At 44.1% G+C, this 16,708-nt stretch overlaps 1 protein-coding gene and 1 non-coding gene across 2 annotated transcripts in view; one reads left to right on the top strand and one right to left on the bottom strand.

Moving 5' to 3' along the window:
* Positions 1–16,708, top strand: part of dph1 (diphthamide biosynthesis 1) — a 579,143-nt gene that overhangs the window by 327,624 nt on the left and 234,811 nt on the right. The window lies entirely within an intron of this gene.
* LOC122564249 lies at positions 11,955–12,057 on the bottom strand. The gene has a single exon (XR_006315845.1). It is a non-coding gene; the product is annotated as a U6 spliceosomal RNA (small nuclear RNA).

Here is a 16,708-nt window from a genome sequence, read left to right as displayed (position 1 = left end):
TTGAGGCATATCAAGCCTTTTCATCACTTTCAAGGCTGCTGTTAGGTTATGCCTTTCTGTTATTGCAACTTACAGTCACTGTATAGAATTCCAGCTGACAAATCTTGTTCCACCATAAAGAATTCCGATACAGTGCATTCCTTTGGATTCGGACAAAAATGCTAAATGCAGAATGTGATCAGATGATTTATTCTGGCTCCTATTGCTCAGCACATTATAGATAGTTGATTCATCGCATCAGTCACTTTCTTTGTCACTATCTACTTGTTTTGAGACACACTCCTGCTGCTTTTCGTGTAAGTTGTGCTGTAGTTTGAATGAGTTGCGAAAGATATGAAGTAGGTCACTTTATTTTGTCCTCATGCAGTTGACAGAAAATGCGGAGTCGAGTTTAACATTTGTGCTGTGGTCCTGGTAGGTTCCTCAGTGTCGAGGGGAGGAGATCCAGGAGCAAGTCCCAATGTGCGAGGGATATGGAACATTCCTCGTTGTTGTGCATCGGAAGGGGGAATGTGTGGTGCCAAGTAGAATATATTTCATTTTAATTAACTGGCATGAACAATTTACGAGGCTTCTAATTTAAAAACTGAGCTCCTAGTGAATATTACTCCTTTTGTATCACAGGAGCAGTTGGTTTGAATAGCGGCAAATTACATGAATACGAGACCCAAGTGAACATTTCCCAATTCACCACGGACATCCCAACTGGAAAAGAGCTCACTAAAAACTGCTTTCAGCGGATGATGTGCTATTTGTATTTAAATTGCATCCACTCTTGGGCATTATCAACTGTCCTGGTTTCCTCTGTTTGTGAGTTATTGTTTGACTGCTTCAGACAGAAGTGAGAAGAATTTGCTGTCAGAGCATTGAGAGTCTGTAGAACTTTCTTCCTGAAAAGACAGAGGAAACAAAGTCTTTGAATATTTTAAAGGCAGAGGTAGATAGATTCTTGGTAATTGATGGGGTAAAAGGTTATCGGAGGGAAGTAGAAATGTGGGACAGTCTGATCAGTGGTGGAGCAGTGCTCAAGGAGCTGAGTAGTCCTCTCCTGCTCATACTTCACATGCCTGTTTGCTTTTTATTCTGCCTTGAAAGTGTCAGGCTGCCTCAGTTTGCAGCTCTCTCTCACTGCTCAGTCAGAAGATAACAGATTCAAAACCCACATCCCAGAACTTGATGACATGATCAGACAAGTTCAATGTGATATTGAGGGAGCTGGAGGTGCTGCATTTCAAACGAGATCTTAAACCAAGGTCTCTGTTTATACGTTCAAAGACTGCAAGAAATTTTTCAAACAACTGTGGGAAATTTTCAGAGAATCCTGGACAATATTTACTCTACACTCACCAACATCAAATTCTAAATCTATTCCATTGCTATTTACTTGCTTTGCACAGATTCCCACAGAACACTATGCTACACAGATATTTTACCACCATTGCACAGCAGCAGCAGCCACAGGATGTACTGCCTCAACTCGCCTTGTAAACCCGCGATCTCTACATCTTGGAAGGACAAGAGCAGCAGACAGAACATAAGAACTAGGAGTAGGAGTAGGCCGTCTGGCCCCATGAGCCTGCTCCACCATTCAATAAGATCATGACTGATCTTTTTGTGGCCTCAGCTCCACTTACCCGCCCTCTCACCATAACCTTAATTCCTTTATTGTTTAAAAAAAAATCTATTTTATCTTTAAAAACATTTACTGAAATAACTTAAACTACTTCAGTGGGCAGGGAATTCCATAGTTCCTTCTCTATTCCGTCCTAAATCTGCTCCCCCACATTTTCAGGCTGTGCCCTCTTGTCCTAGTTTCACCTGCCAGTGGAAGCATCCTTTCTATGTCTGTCTTATCTATTCCCTTCATAATTTGATCTGTTTCTTTAAGATCCCTCCTCATTCTTCTAAATTCCAATGAATATAAACCCAGTCTACTCTGTCACTCCTCATAAGCCAACCTCCCTCCACTCCGGAACCTAGTGGACCTCCTCTGCACCCCCTCCTGTGCCATACATCCTTTCTCAAATAGGGAGACCAAAACTGTACGCAGTACTCCAAGTGTGGCCTCGCCAGCACCCAATACAGCTGCAGCATAACCTCCCTGCTTTTAAACTCAATCCCTTTACCAATGAAGGACAAAATTGCATTTGCCTTCTTCATTACCCGTTATACCTGCAGACCAACCTTCATGAACAAGGACACAACTATCTCATAGTTTTTGAAGTTATTTGCTACATCCTGAGAATAACAACAACTCAATATCCTCTGTTCTTACTAAATTGTTCAAGTTTAAATTATTCGTAAATCGATACATTTATCTGTGTAGCGTAGTGTTATCCAGGAAATTCAGGTTTTTCTTGGAAAATTATCCATTTGTGTGTTTTTCCAGCATCTCTCCATCAAATAGCACATTGAGGGAAATGTAGACAGTTGTTGAGAAAGGATTTACATTTAAGAGAGACACATCATAAATTTTGTTCTCTCAGAGGGTTGTAAGTCTTTGGAACCGTTTGTCTCAAAAGTGGTTGGAAGCAGAGTTTTGAATATTTTGAATATATTCTTGGTAAGAAAGAGGGTGAAAGGTTACTGAGCATAAGTGAGTATGGGAACTTGGGATTAGTCGGATTTTGGGATTAGTCGGAATAGCTGATTTTATGAAAAGGCGGGGTCCAAAAGAGGTCCAATGGCCTATTCATGCTCCTAACCCATATGGACAATGTATATTACACATTTCGCATTGTTGATGCGATCCAAAGAGTTTTCCAGAGAATTCCATTGCTTTGAAACGCAATTTCTATTTTACTTTGGGAAGTTCATTAATTGTTGTGCGCCAGTAACACAGTGGAAACCAACTGAATTGAGAAGCCAATTCATCTGTGGTGTTGACAGAGACATAAGCTTGGGCCAGAGTACGTGGCACGACGTTCATCAATGGGCAGTTCCTCGCTATGGGCAGTGTGCAGCACCTCCAACGCCATGGTACTGCTGACTGTACAGCACTCCCTCAAGATTACACTGAAGTGCCAGGCTAGATTTTGTTGCCAGCTGTTTCCTGGTGCACTTTTCCTTATTTTCCCCTAATTCTGTTAATATTTCCTTTTAGGTTTCCTTCCATTACCACAGTCAGTCTTCCCAATTAAAGGCACATCAATAAGTCTTACACAAACTTGCTTTTATATAGCACCTTTCATCATCTCAGGATGTCCCACGAAATAGCCCATGTAATAACTTTGAAATGTAGTCACTGTTGTAATGTAGAACACACGCCAGCTGTTTCCAGACAACTCCCACAAATAGCATAGAGGCATACAGCATGGAAAAAGACCCTTCAGTCCAACTTGTCCATGCCGACCAGGTTTCCTGAACTGAACCGATCCCATTTGGGCAGCCTGATGGCTCAGTGGTTAGCACTGCTGCCTCACAATATCAGGGACAGGGGTTCAATTCCCCGCTCGGGCAACTGTCTGTGTAGAATTTGCACATTCTCCATGTGTCCTTGTGGGTTTCCTCCAAGTGCTCCGGTTTCCTCCCACAGTGCAAAAATGTGCAGGTTAGGTGGGTCAGCCATGCTAAATTGCCTTCTAGTGTCTGGATTAGTCACGGGAAATCCAGGTGTGTGTGTGTGTGTGTGTGTGCGCGCGTGCGTGCGCGGGCTGCTGTTTGAAGGGTCAGTGTGGACTTGATGGGCCAAATGGCCTGCTTTCACCCTGTGGCGATTCTATAAAATCCCCTCCTGTGCTCATCCCTGTGGAAACACTGAGTGATCCAAGTCTCAGTCAAAAAGCAGCATCTCCAAAAGTGCAGCACTCTCTAACTGCTGTGCTAGGAATGTTATCCATGTTCATGCATGGATAGAGTCATAGAGGTCTACAGCCTAGAAAAATGCCCTTCAGCCCATCAAATCATGACAAACAAGCACCTAACTATTTAAATCCCAATTTCTAGCACTTTGCCTATAGCCTTATGTGGCTTGGCGTATCAAATGCACATTTATAGAGTCATAGATGTGTACAGCGTGGAACAGACCCTCGGTCCAACCCGTCCATGCCGACCAGATATCCCATCCCAACCCAACCCACCTAACAGCACCCGGCCCATAACCCTCCAAACCCTTCCTATTCATATTCCTCTCCAAATGCCTCTTAAATGTTGCAATTGTACCAGCCTCCACCACATCCTCTGACAGCTCATTCCATACATGTACCACCCTCTGCGTGAAAAAGTTGCCCCTTAGGTCTCTTTTATATCTTTCCCCTCTCGCCCTAAACCTATGCCCTCTAGTTCTGGACTCCCTGACCCCAGGTAAAAGACTTTGCCAATTTATCCTATCCATGGCCTTCATAATTTTGTAAATCTCTATAAGGCCACCCGTCAGCCTCTGACGCTCCAGGGAATTTAGATTAGATTAGATTCCCTAGTGTGTGGAAACAGGCCCTTCGGCCCAACAAGTCCACACCGACCCTCTTAAGAGTAACCCACCCAGACCCATTTCCCTCTGACTAATGCATCTAATAATGTGGGCGATTTAGCATGGCCAATTCACCTGACCTGCACGTTTTTGGGAGGAAACCCATGCAGACACAGGGAGAATATGCAAACTCTACACAGACAGTCGCCCAAGGCTGGAATCGAACCTGGGTTCCTGGCGCTGTGAGGCAGCAGTGCTAACCACTGAGCCACCATGCTGCCCTTAACATCTAAATGCTCATTTAAAGTAAAGCTCCTAAAATCACGTAGAATCGGGCCCAGTGTCCAAGATAGTATTGTCACTGCCTGTCTTATAGTAGCACTTGCGGTTCATCAGAGTTTTCTGCCTTACGGCTAGAAGAATAAATGGTGAAGAATAACTCTCCAAAGATGTGATCCAGGTCCTGTTAACTGGTGACTGTACCAAGCAGCCAACTGTACAGGATTCTGTACAGGAGTTACGCATTTGGACTCACTTCAAAGAAGATCTAATTATACATAAGCAATCATGGCAAATATGATAACCTTGATTTTGAGCATGAGTTCCAGGTTCCATAAGTAAAGGTACAGAATCCAAAAGTAAAGATAGTGAATGAACTGATTTTGCATCAGCTGGAGCATTGTGCCCAGTCCTGAATTCCGAATGGATGTGAAGGCATTGGACAGAGTGTAGGGAAGATTCATGAGGATGGGTACAGAGATGAGGGACTTTAATAATGAGGAGAGTTTCAGCAACGCGAGTCTGTTCTGGGCAACAAGGACACTTGTGTCAGACTTCTATTTATTGACTTTAGCTTTGATTCAACACCATAATTCCAACCAAACTCAGCTCCACACTCCGTGACACAGTATTCACCTCTCCCCTCAGCAACTGGATCTTCAACCTCCTGACCCATAGACTGCAATCAGTCAGGGATAGGCAACTGCACCTCCTCCACAATAATCCTCAATACCAGCACCCTGCAAGGCTGCGTACCCAGCCCCTTACTACGTCTAACACACTCACGACTGTGTAGCCAATTTCAGCTCCATGTCCATTTACAAGTTTGCTGAATACACCACCGTAGTGGGTCAGATCTCAAACAACAATGAGACAGTGTACAGGAAGGAGATAGAGAGCTTACTGGCATGGTGTAAAGACAATAGTCTCTCCCTCGATGTCAGCCAAACAAAGGAGCAGGCCACTGACTTCAGGAAGCGAGTGGAGGGCACGCCCCTGTCTGTATCAATGGGGCTGATGTGGAGATGGGTGAGAGCTTCAAGTTCCCAGGAGTAAATCTCACCAACGATCTGTCCTTGTCCAACCATGTTGAGGCTAGAAAACACACCAACGCCTCTACTTACCCCGAAAGCTAAGAACATTCAGCATGTCACAACAACTCTTACCATCCTACCTGGGCACATCACAGATTGGTATGGCTACTGCTCTACCCAAGACTGCAAGAAATTACCTGGAGTTGTGAAGGCAGCCCAGTCCATCACAGAAACCAACCTCCCAGCCATTAACTCCATCTGTACTTCCTGCTGCCTTGGGAAAGCCGCGACCATAATATACTCTCTTCTACCCTCCTTCATCAGGCAGGAGATAGAAAACTGTATCAACAGATTCAAGAATACCTTCTTCCCCATTATTATCAGAGTTTTGAATGGACCTGTCATATATTAGAGTTGATCTTTCTCTGCACCTTCTTTGTTGCTGAAACACTATATTCTGCATTCTTTTCTATTACCCTGATGTCCAGAAGGCACTAATTAAAGGTTGTTGATGAAAGACATGACAGTGACACTAGGCAGACCTGTTTGTGCAGTTGGTGGCTGCAACCTGTAATGTGCTGCCTGAGTGTGTGATGGAGACCCATTGAACTATGATTTTCACAAAGGGCTTCAGTAATTATCTGAGGAAAAACACTTTGTAGGGTTACAGGAAAAAGTCAGGGGAGTAGGGCAAGATGAGTTGTTCTCACAGAGGCGGACAAAAATAATGTCTCTTTCTGTGCAGTATTTTTAATAGGCTTTACTATTATCATTCCAGTTGGCAAACAGAGGCCAGTGACTGATCTGGAAGTGACAGTGATGACTACAGCAAAGCTGAACCCTCATTCCTCAATCAGCAGCTTCAGTGATTGTGTTAACCCATTTATCTTAAGCAGATTCGTGTCTCATTCATTTACAGAGAATTAAATGTGATGGAGTGACATTCAGGTGCTAATTTTGCGACTCTGGTTTCGCAGTTAGCTGCCAATTAAGTTTGGCAGTTAACAGAGAGAAGGAAGAGCATGACAAACATGCATGCCAAGGCCTTTGTCCACCTTCACCTTTGTACAGGATGGGCATTCAGTGAGCCTCTAATGGTCGGCCTGGTCTTTCCCAGCCTGTTATTGCTGGATGCCTATGCAATTGTTCCCTAGGCACAGCCCATTCCTCCCTTAATATACCGCTGTGTCTTTAGCCTGTGTGAGATTGTGCTCAGGATCTGAGCCCATGTGGTTTCATTGCAAGCCACTGAACTATTCAATGTCTTAAGTTGGTAAAATCAGAAAGGTGTGGGCCAAATTAATAACCCTAATAATTTGATATGTGTTTTTGCTTGATTAAGTATTGATGAAATAAGTGAGAAATTGCCTGGATAGAAGTGAAAACCTCACAGTTTAAAAAATTGTTACAACTACAGGCTGCAGCTAAAATCTCTAAACAGATACAGAGCTCTGCTTGAGATCAGACAGTTTTGGAGAGCAGAAATTTTGTAAAAAGGACTGATATAAAAAATTTATCCACAGATAAAGAATGAGAAATATTACAGCAGACATGAATCCATATTCAAGTGACTTGCTCTCAAATTTGATTTTCAGATGCTCTTTCGAAATGCCTCAGAGTGTTTTACAATACTAAAGGTGCAATATCAAGGCACATGTTTGATATTATGCGCACATTGTCAAACTCTGAAGAGTTCCAAAGACGAGTCATATACGACTTCATTTCTTTCTTCATAGCTGCTGCCAGATCTGATGGGCTTTTCCAGCATTTTCTGTTCTTACTTCAGATTTCTGGCATCTGCAGTATTTTGCTTTCAATTTAATGTCCAACCTTGAAGAATTGGAGGGCCTTACTGGGCACTATTATGACTAAAATAGGACACTAGCCCACAGTAAACAGGCTCCTGCTAGAGGCAGGTCTTCCTGTTCCTTTGGTAGCAGCAAGTCTGATCCAGTGTGCATTACTGCATCTTGATTGCTGGCTCCTGCATTGACATCAATGGATCACTCCATGGGCTCATTGGCAAAACTGTTGCCTGATCCAAAATGCCTTTGAGGTCAGGCCGTTTCAGAGGGCAGTTAAAAGTCAACCACATTACTGTGGGTCTGGAGTCTGGTCTAGGCCAGACCAGGTCAGGACAGCAGATTTCCTTCCCTGTAAATCATTTGTGAGTCTTTCTAATATGATCATAGAGCTGTACAGCATGGAAACATGGTCCAACACTTCCATGCAGACCAGATATCCTAAATTAATCTAGTCCTATTTGCCAGCATTTGGCCCATATCCCTCTAAATCCTTCCTATTTTTATACCCATCTAGATGCCTTTTAAATGTTGTGATTGTACCAGCCTCCACCACTTCCTCTATCAGCTCATTCCATACAGGCACCACCCTCTCTGTTAAAAAGTTGCCCCTCAGGTCCCTTTTAAATCTTTCCCCTCTCACCTTAAACCTATGCCCTCTAGTTTTGGGCTCCACTACATTGGGAATAATACCTTGGCTATTTTTCCTATCCATGCCCCTCATGATTTTATAAACCTCTATAAGGTCACCCCTCAGCCTCTGATGCAGCAGGGAAAACAGCCCCAGCCTATTCAGCCTCTCCCTGACGCTGACAACATCCTTGTAAATCTGTTCTGAACCCTTTCAAGTTTAACAGCCTCCTTCCTAAAGCAGGGAGGCCAGAATTGCACAAGTATTCTAAACGTGGCCTCACCAATGTCCTGTACAGCCACAACATGACATCCCAACTCCTATACTTAATGCACTGACCAAGTAAGGCAAGCATGTCAAATGCCTTCTTCACCCTATCTACCTGTAACTCCACTTTCAAGGGACTATGAACCTGCACCTAGACCAGGTCACTTTGTTTGGCAACACTCCCCAGAACCTTACCAAAATGCAACACTTCACAGTTATGTAAATTAAACTCCATCTGCCACTCCTCGGCCCATTGGTGCATCTGGTCAATTGTACTCTGAGGTCACCTTCACTGTCCAGTGCATCACCAATTTTGATGTCATCTGCAAATCTACTAACCATACCTCGATTATTCACATCCAAATCATTTATATCAATAAATGATTGGTGACACTTTCAAGGTCGCCATTTTGGGTACTAACTTTTAATTGCTGTGGTAAGATTTGAACCCATGTGCCCATAGCATTACTCTGGTCCTCTGGGCCAGTAGGCCAAAAGCATTCCCACTGCCCCACCATTTCTCACTGTGTCCATAGAAATTACCCTGGTCCTCTGGGCCAGTAGGCCAAAAGCATTCCCACTGCCCCACTATTTCTCACTGTGTCCATAGCATTACCCTGGTCCTCTGGGCCAGTAGGCCAAAAGCATTCCCACTGCCCCACCATTTCTCACTGTGAGTTGAATGGAGTGGTGACTGGAATTACAAGAATTGAGGTGGGACCCTTTGGGGACTTTGGGTTCAAAGTCATCTGCACAGCCAGTGATCAGGAAGGCAAATGGAGCATTGGCCTTAAAGAGGGATATATTTCTGTTCAAGGATTTTCTGATCAGGTTCTCCAAGGTGGTTGTTGCAATGAAGGGTTGTCTCCTGAGGAAAGATTGAGCAGTTTGGACCTGTATCCGCTGGAGTTCTGAAGGATGAGTGGTGAACAAATTGGAAGTATACAAGATCATGAGGAGGCTGTAGGTAGATGCTGACAATATCTTTCCCTTAAACGGGTAAATCCATAACTAAAAGACACAATTTCAGAATATGAAGATTCCCATTTAAGTCTGGGGTGAGGAGAACTTTTTCTCTCGGTAGAGCAATAATCTGTTCAATTGTGTTCCCTGCAGAGCGATGACGGCTGGGTCATTGAATATATTCACTGCGAGATTAGACTGATTATTGATGGACAAGAGAATCCAGAAGTATGGGGGGGAATAGACAGAAAAGTGGAGTTAAGGCACATCTCATCAGCTCATGATCTCACTGAATAGCAGAACATGCTTGATTGGCTGAATGGCCTATTCCTCCTATTTCTTGATATTGTATATCCCCAAGCTTTCCACATTTAAAATATATTGACTTATATTTCCACCCATAATTCAGTGGATTGCACTACAGCACAGACCAGCTACACAGGAAGAGTTCAGTTGCTTACAGTCCAAGTTATCAGTGCAGTTTAACTTGTCACCACATGTCACTTCCTTGGCAGCTTTCAGACTGGGGATATGTGGGAGTCACCGCTCCTGGGAAGATCTCCCTGATAAGTGGCAGAGGAGCATTGAATGTTACGCAGCACAATGCCAACTATTACCGAGCGCAGTGCAATCGCACAAGAAAGAACACTCGCAATTCTGTGCACGGCTTTTAGTTCACTGTCTCCTTTGAAAGCCTGGTGTGAGCACTTTACAAATTATCTCACCTCCTGACAATGAGTCTTAATTAAACTGAGCTGTTGAAGCAGCAGATTTATGCTTCATTGTGTATTGAAGTCATTGAAACTCGACTAACTGTTGGGGAGTTGAAGTGGTGGCTTTGAATAGTTTTCTTTGTAGCAATGGTGGCTAATGCAGCCTCCAGGCATGACCATGAGGTGCATAGAGACACAAAGGGCTTAGCATTTAAGGAGAGACTCTTCCATGAGCAGCAGCCTTGGTTACAAGGTCATGCAGATTTATGCTCATCGATGTAACAAGCAGAGGTGAGTTAAGGACACTTCAACACAGCGAGTTGCTACAATCTGGATTTCACTGCCTGAAAGGGCAGGAAGAAATAGATTCAATAGCAAGTTTCAAAAGGAGAGTACTTGGATAGACTTTTGAATATTTCATGAAAAACTGGGTTTGGAGCAGGGGTTTGAGGTTTGGGAATGTTGTGAGTGTTAGCCTTGAGTCAGCAGTAGCATTCCTGCCTCAGGGTACAAAGTTCTGGGTTCAAATTCCACTCCAGGGAGCTTGAGATCAGAAGTCTACACTGGCACTGCAGTAGATATTGAACAGTGGCTCCCATCCACCTGCTTAGGAGGATGTAAAGGATCCACTGGAGCTGCTTTGAAGATGAGCTGGGAGAACTCCCTAACTAGTGTCTATTCTTCAGTCAACTGCAGAGAAAAAAATCATCTGGTCATTATCGTGTTTGTATTTGTGGGATCTTGCTGTGTGCAAATTGGCTGCAGTGTTTCTACATTGCAGCAGTGACTGTACACAGAGTCATAGTGATGTTCAGTGCGCAAACAACCCTCAGTCCAACTTGTCCATGCCAACCAGATATCCTAAATTAGTTTAATTCCATCTGTCAGCATTTGGTCTGCATCCCTTCCAATTCATATACCCATCCAGATGCCTTTTAAATGTTGTAATTATACCCACCTCCACCACTTCCTCTGGCAGCTCATTCCATACACACACCAACCTCTGGCAGCTCATCCCATACACGCACCACCCTCTGGCAGCTCATCCCATACACGCACCACCCTCTGGCAGCTCATTCCAGAGGACGCGACGCGGTGGAGGCGGGTAAAATTACAACCATCCAATAAAAAAAATCTCACTGGCTGTAAAAGGGCTTTGAGACAACTGGTGATCACAAAGGGTGCTACAGATTGCAAGCTTTTCAATCTGCTAACACTTTCAGAGAGCTGGCAAGGGGATGATGGGCCGGATGGCCGCCCTTCTGTTCAGTAAAATCCTACGAATACTGTCTCGATCCATCCCACATGGTGGCTCAGTGAGTCAATATGTTAAGTAAAGCGACTCTGAGCCTTCAAGACAATAAGCATATTGCAATAAAAGTGGACGATAGAATTTGAACCTAGTCTTTGCAAGCTTTTATTTGCAGAGGCAAACATGCAACTCCAAGTTCAATCGTCAAGGCTTCAAGTTGTTTTAATTAAATGTGTTGGACATGTTATGACTGAACTCAGTGGTCATTACATCCTGAGGTGGGACTTGAACTCAGACCTTCTGGTCCAGAGATACAAACACTGTTACCTCCTCACAAGACCACTTGCTGATTCACTATTAAAAGATGAAGTTTAACTAACCTGTCCAAACCTGTTAATGATATACCTCCAAGGGAGTTGAACCAAGCCATGAGGAAGGGACACTACTGCAGCTCCTCAAGGCCCTCTCCAGTTTGGTCCTAAAAATATTTTTAATCAAACTGTTTGGAAGTGTTGTGGCACACCTCTGGGGCAGTTGGTGGACTTGAATCCAGACACCTTCTTGACCAAGGGTAGGGACACTGCCCCTGGGCCATTAGAGCCTTCAAGAATATGGAAGGTTTCACAAATGTGCGTGTCACCCTTACTCACGATCGATGTCTGTCTTCTCTGTATCATTCCAGTTTCAGCCCAAAATGAACATAACATCTGCAGCACAATGCCAGGCTGCAGGGCAACAAGGGGCTGTTAATATGTGAAATAATCACTGAGCCAAAGGCAATGCCAATCCTGTTTGCTCCTGTGTGAAGATGGGTGAATCCTGGTTAATGCCCACCACCTGAATGCAATTAAACTCCCAATTAATATGCAATTAATCAAGAATGCCAGTTCCCAGCTCAGTTTAGCTGAGACTGTAGCTCTTGGCCTTGGAGGATGGGAAGCCATTCCTGATCTGATTGCAGTGATGTGACCTTCCCCCTCCCCCACACCTGTATGGTCTCAATAGCCTCCTCCTGCACTGTGCCAGCCCATGGTTGGCAGCTTCCTGCAGCTGTTGCAAATATTCACTGGTCCCACAGTTTTATGGAGCCTTCTCCTTAATGTTCAAAAGAGGTATCTGCTTCAGAACTGAGCCACTCAAAGCTTCTGTCACTATGAGGTTTTAGGACTGACAGGCTGCAAATAGTCACCAAGGACAGGGCTAAGTCACGCTGCTTTCTATAATAGCCAGTGTTCATCTGCAGTGGGAAGATTTTAGTTAGAATTCACCTGGTATTTAGAACCTGGTGTAGATATTATGAACCTATTTTTACATATGCCCCTGTGTTCACTTTTTCTTAATGGATCAATGATACAAAGTCAATTTTATGTCACAAATGAATGATTCAAAATTCCCTCATTAACTTCTAGGCCTTTAAAGATTTTTTCCCTTAGTGCATTGCTAAACAAAAACATAAAATTGCTGAATTAGTTTTCAGAGTTATTTATGAAATCTCTGCATTCCTTCAATTCTCAGCTCTCCTTCATCCCCAAGTTCCTCCTACTCCCCCAGCCCCCACCTCACCATTAGCAATTGTGACTTGTGTCCCTGCTATAAGAAAGATGTTGTTAAGCTCGAAAGGATTCAGAAAATATGTTGCCAGGGTTGGGGCAGTTTAGCAATTGGGAGAGGCTGAATAGGCTGGGGCTAATTTCCCTAGAGCGTCAGAGGCTGAGGGTGACCTTACAGAAGTTTATAAAATCGGTGAGGGCATGGATAGGGTGAATAGACAAGGTCTTTTCCCTGGGTTGGGGGAATCCAGAACTAAAGGGCATAGATTTAAAGTTAGAGGGGAAAGATATAAAATGGCCCTATGGGACAACTCTCTTTCATGTAGACAGTAATGCATGTATGGAATGAGCTGCCAGAGGAAGTAGTGGAGGCTGGACCAATTACAACATTTAATAGGCATCTGGATGGTATATGAATAGGAAGGGTTTAGAGGGATATGAGCTAAGTGCTGGCAATTGGGACTAGGTTAATTTAGGATATCTGGTCGGACTGGACTGAATAGTCTGTTTCTGTGCTGTACTTCTCTATGATTCAATGACTTTAGCCATCGGAGCCTCCAATCTGGCCTTTCTCTCCTGTTCCTCTTTTTCCTTTCTTTTCCTTTACTTTTTCTTTCCTTGAAACTTCTTCTTAAATCCAAGCATTTGATCACCTGCCTGACCATTAGCTTCTGTGACTCAGTGCTGGACATTGTGTCAAATACACTCTTACAAGGAATATTTCAGTGCATTAACAGCATGGCTGTGTAAATGCAAATTGTTGTTGTTTATTCACTGGGGAGACACCAGCCTTATATTGCGAGGTATCCAGAAAGCCCAGGCCAATCTATTATCCACAACTGATGTTTGCATTTGTTAGTTCAATATAAATATCAGTCTGCTCTCTCTCCCCATCCTATCCAGTAGCCCCCATGAGCAAACCAACCCTTGACCTTTTCCAATCACTCTGTTCAAAGACATTAGTATGCACATCTGGAGCAGATGTGAGCATCTGCTGCTGGGTCTGTTATCTCTAGAACTTGAACTGGTTCATTCCAGAGTGCTTCCATGCAGTGGTAGTGACCCTCTGTCTGGACCTAGAAGGCTTCACATCCCCAATGTTCCAGAAGAGTGTAATAACATGGGCTGAACAGATTCATTAAAATATCCTGGTTTATTCTGGGTCTGTTGTGGTGCAGTGCTAGCATCCCCATCTCTGGGTCAGGAGGTTTGGGTCAGGTTCCACCTGCTCTAGATATATGTCTGAGCAGGTTACTTAAAAATATTGCCTGGTTCATCCTCAAAGAGACCATCATTCGCAACATTGTCAACCAGTGCAGTGAGCTCTGTTCTGCTGCCAGTCTTTGTAACCTCAGGCCTGTGTTTGATCCATGGTGAACTATGTAACATAGCAGCTATCTAACCGGGTTAGTAATCCAGACCTGCATCGCAGCTGGGCAATTAAAACTTGAATAATTCAATAAATGTGGAATAAAAAGCTAGTTGCAGTAACAGTGACCGTGAAACTACCAGACTGCCATAAGACCCCATCTGATTCACTAATGTCCTTACCCAGTCTGGCCCAGACCCACAGCAATGTGGCTTACTGTTAACTGCTCTGGTAAGCCGCCCAGTTTTACCCATTACTGCCTGCACAGATGTGTGTTTTGACTGTAGGTAGTAGACCAGGTTCCTGGGAGTTCCTTGGGAGTCAACTTGCTACTGTGCTTGATCCCAAGTGGTGACCAATGGTTTTATTTTTACAATTAATTAAACCAACTGCATCCCATATTGTGTGACAGGTTTGAGAAATGAATCCTTCTGCCAGCATAGGAAACTGTTCACCCTCTCTCTGTCTGACATTTCCCTCAGTGTCCGTCCACTCTGTTTCAACATTTGCTCGCTGCATCAACCCCACTACAATTGGGTTTCTCCTTTTGTCTTTCCCTTGCTCCCTCTTTGTGCTCAGTGAGTGTTTGGTATGTATATCTGCTGCAGTAGAGGTCCCTCTCCTGTCACCCCACTTCTCTGACTTAACTACAAGCTTTCTGATCAGTGAGGATCCGGATCAGGGTGAAAAATGCTCACCACAAAATGTGATCAGATTATTTATTCTGTTTCCTAATGCTCAGCAAATTGCAGATAGTCGATTCACCGCATCATTCACTTTATTAGCCACTATCAACTTGTTTTGAAAGTCTCTCCTGATGTGCAATGAGCTGCTTTTAATTTACATTCTGCTTCAGCTTGAGTGAGGTTCACGTACGACGAAATGGGTCACTTTAATTTGTCGTTCCAGGCAGTTTATAGATAATCCCACGACAGGCATAACATTTGTGCTGAGGTGCTGATGAGTTCCTCAGTGTGGAGGTGCACAGGGAGCAGATAGCAGCTAGTGACGTGAGCAGGATCTGGAAAATTGCTCCTGTACTTCATGGGGAGGTGGCATGTGTCAGGAACCAGCTGGGTGTCTTTCATTTTGATCAACTCATCAATATCCGATCTTCCTCATTGTCAAACACTGTATCTCTCACCCCGAAGCCGCACCCAAAAATTCAATATGAGAACAAATCACCCAGTTTACAGCTTAGATTTATTATTGTCAAATGTATCGAGATATAGTGAAAAGTATTGTTTTGCCAATACTTAAGCCGTTTAAAATGACTAAACTGCGTTGGCAATCACAAACGGTTGTGTTTTCAGTGTGGTCAGTCAGCAAGCATTGTAGGACGTGCCATGCGACCTGGACATTAATCACTCATCCGTCACTGTTGCTGGGTTGAATGTGTGCATTTCCTTACCCTCTGATCTCATAGCTGCTGATTGCAGGTGTTCTGTTTAATAATTGGTTTGTTCTTTGCTAGTTCAGGTGAAGAATCTGTTACTCCGGATTGTAATTGTGACCGGCTGTGCTACAGATCATATTAATTACCTGAATCCCACGCACAAATGTTCAATTCATGACACAATGAAGTTACCAATTGCAAACTAAAATACATTTTTAAAAAAGCTTCATTTTACCTTTGCACTTTTTGGATGTTATTGCCTGAAGGATCTATGTCATGTCACTGGGTGCAGGGTTTCACTGTCAGTATGTGTACTGACAGAGGATGCCCTGCTGTCTGGGTTGCAGTTACTGATGGGGAAGGGGCTGTGGAACTGGGGAATGTGCTGTCTGTGCAATGTGGTTACCTGCATTGTTGGGGATTTCAATGTCAATGGGTACAGTGTCATTCTGTGCACTGTGTTCGTGCATGAACCCAGTCAGACCACAAGACACCACTGTATAAGACCGGATTTTCCAATCACTGTCAGATTGACCTTCACTGTTACTCTTTCTCCATTAAGAAAGAGCTTGGCTATTTTGGTAGGTGATTCTGATCAGGGCTCCTTCAGAAATGAGGAATCAACAGTAAACCTGACAGGTCCCTGTACCACAAGCCACGTCCCATTTTCACAGCAGGAGCTGCCATGTTCTGAGATTGCAGTGTCTAACAGCACAGCCAGTATGACAGCTCCCGGAACAGCTAAGGGGGTGAGGTAGGATCCTAACTGTGCCAGGAAATAATGGACTGTGTAGGGTCAGTCCAGGAGGGTAGGGATATTAGTGTTCAGCGGAGGAGAAGTGGAGTGGGGTCTTCCCAGCAAGGGGAATGGAGAATTCCTACCCAGTGGGAAGGGAGGCGGGGTGGTATCAGATCCTGGGGAGGAGGGGTTTGGGTCCAAGGGAATGGGAGCTGACAGATCCTGGGGAGGTGAGGGGAGGGTGTTGTCAGATCTAGGGGAGGGGGTGGTGTCGGATCCGGGGGATTAGGGTGGTGTCGGACCTG

This window comes from Chiloscyllium plagiosum, chromosome 28 (genome assembly GCF_004010195.1).
Source record: "Chiloscyllium plagiosum isolate BGI_BamShark_2017 chromosome 28, ASM401019v2, whole genome shotgun sequence".
NCBI lineage: Eukaryota > Metazoa > Chordata > Chondrichthyes > Orectolobiformes > Hemiscylliidae > Chiloscyllium > Chiloscyllium plagiosum.
The sequence above is the reverse complement of the archived record's forward strand: the minus strand, read 5'-3'. Positions and strand labels throughout refer to the sequence as shown.